The sequence below is a fragment of the Ursus americanus genome, chromosome 25, assembly GCF_024610735.1.
Source record: "Ursus americanus isolate L20-20 chromosome 25, mUrsAme1.1.p, whole genome shotgun sequence".
In the NCBI taxonomy this organism is placed as follows: domain Eukaryota; kingdom Metazoa; phylum Chordata; class Mammalia; order Carnivora; family Ursidae; genus Ursus; species Ursus americanus.
Window position 1 is genome coordinate 26,293,764 of NC_142151.1, and position 2,592 is coordinate 26,296,355.

Consider the following 2,592-nt stretch of genomic DNA (forward strand, 5'->3'; position numbering starts at 1 on the left):
AACACAAGCAGGGGGAGTGGGAGAGGAAGAAGCAGGCTCACAGAGGAAGAGCCTGACGTGGGGCTCGATCCCAGAACTCCGGGATCACGCCCTGAGCCGAAGGCAGACGCTTAACCGCTGTGCCACCCAGGCGCCCCTAGGCAGTCCTAGTTCTTAAGCTCACATTTAGGGAGTATTTTCCACATGTATTCCCGTCCACGAGGAAATCAGTCTCATTTTACCTTGCGAGTAAATACGTCACATTTTTTTTGTGATAATATTTTTCTTCAAAAGACAACACTAAAATGAGAAGCCTAGATTATGGAGATTTATCATTTAATAGAATTCTTGAAAAATCTCCTTCCGTCTAGCTCAAAATGGTGATATAGGAAGACCCCGAACCTACCTCCTGTCCCGGACAGACCAAATCTACAGCTGGGGGAGGAGGCCGTGAAGCAGGCCTCTCAGAGTCCTCGACGCCACTGCATTCTGCCCCATCCTGCCAGGATCATGGTCTGCATTTGTCTAGGAGGGATGCTGCTGCGGGCTGGGCTTGGGCTGCTTGCCCTGGCTGTGCTCTGCCTGCTGTGGATTCCTGGGGCCAGCCTGCAGCCTGTGAGCCTGTGAGCCTGTCTGCATCCCTACCCTAGAACATGACAAAACTGCCCGGCCATTTGGCCACAGTACCCAGACCAATGCCATCCTAGCCACTAAGCAGTTCGCAGGTCTGCTGGGCACCGCCAGGAGCCCACATCTGCTCTTTCCCTGTGCCATGTACACATTCATCAGCACCATTACTTCCAGCAAGAGCACGTTAAGTTCTGCAAGTCTCTGTTCAGGTAGGCCCAGAGGGCTGCAAGCCCATCTGCATCAGGTGCAGCCACCTGGGGTCTGAGAGCCAAGCCTACGAGGAGCTGCCGTTTAGGACTGGGGCACGTGCATCTTTCATAAGGCCACCATCACTGTGGACAGAGTGAATTTCCTAGGGATCCTAGTAACGGAAACTGTAGAGGGGCAAGCAGTGAATGCTGCAAATTAAACTTATTTGGGCTACACAGAGGACCTAGCTCCAAAACAATTATAACTATGTCATTCAGGGAGGCTAAAGGTAAGAGGTCAAGAGCAAATGCCATGGTGTGAGTGCAGTAGTTGAGGTGAAGGAGATTCTGAGGGCTTCTCTAATAAACATTCCAAGCGCACCATTAACCTTTGCACCGATTCTGGCTGCCTGTGTCCTCGTTCATATTAATGAGTAGCATATCATTATGGGGTATGAAGGTGAGTGATGTTCCAGATTAGCCTTAGTGGAAAGTAATATTGCTGAGAAATGGAAGGATCAACTTTGTAAAAGTTGGGATAGGAAGCTCTGTCATCTTAGAGTAAAAGTGATTCTAGCCATAGTAATTCCACTCAGAGTCAGACATCTGGCAGGAATTCTAACTCCCTAAAAGCATACAGCTAAACCCTGAAATGCAAGAACAGCAGTGAACTTCATATGAAGACTTGCATTGCTGGACTAACAGGAAAATTGCACTGGTGAACATGATAATCTGTTATTTACCACGTAAATGGGTATTACCTCTGCTTTTCTCTTTTCTCCTTCCCTTTTTTGTAGTCGGATCCTTAAATACATATTCAACTTAACAACAAAAAACACAATTTATAACTAAATAATGAAGTTAAAGACAAGGGGAGAATCTTAAAAGCAGTGAGGAAAACAACTTGTTACATATGAGGGAACCCCCATAAGATTATCACTAGATTTTTGAGCAGAAACTTTGCAGGCCAGAAGGGAGTGGCACCATATATTCAAAATGCTGAAAGGAAAATAATTTCTGCCAACCAAGAATACTTTATCCAGGAAGCCTATCATTCAGAATAGAAGGAGAGATCAACAGTCTCCCAAACAAAAGTTGAAGAAATTCGTCACACCAGGCTTATAACAAATGTTCAAGGGAACTCTTTGAGTGGAAAGGAAAGACCATAAGCAGGTGTAAGAAAAGGGAAAGCACGAAAGCAGTGAAATTAAGAATATCGATAAAAATCAGGGGCGCCTGGGTGGTGCAGTCGTTAAGTGTCTGCCGTTGGCTCAGGGCGTGATTCTGGCGTTCTGGGATCGAGCCCCACATCAGGCTCCTCCACTAGGAGCCTGCTTCTTCCTCTCCCACTCCCCCTGCTTGTGTTCCCTCTCTCACTGGCTGTCTCTCTATGTCAAATTAATAAATAAAATCATAAAAAAAATATAAAAATCAGTCCAGGGATTCACAAAATAGAAGGATGTAAAGTATGACATCTATATGAAATGTGGGTGGGGGGTAGTAAAAATTTAGTTTTTATTTTTATTTTATTCAAGAGAGAGCATGTGCGAGTGTGGGGGAGGAGCAGAGAGGGAAGCAGAGAGAAAGGGAAAGAATCTTAGGCAAACTCCACACTGAGCTCAGACCTCAATCTCATGACACTGAGATCATGACCTGAGCTAAAACCAAGAGTCGGTTGTTCAACTGACTGAGCCATGCAGGTGTCCCAAAATGTAGTGCTTTTAGAATGGATTCAAACTTAAACCACCATCAACTTATTATAGACTGTTAGATGCATAAGATGTTATGTATAAAC

At 45.3% G+C, this 2,592-nt stretch overlaps 1 pseudogene; it reads left to right on the forward strand.

The window, feature by feature from the left end:
- The first annotated feature begins 489 nt into the window (after positions 1 to 489).
- LOC123801623 (secreted frizzled-related protein 3 pseudogene) lies at positions 490 to 1,441 on the forward strand (annotated as a pseudogene).
- The last annotated feature ends 1,151 nt before the right edge of the window (positions 1,442 to 2,592 follow it).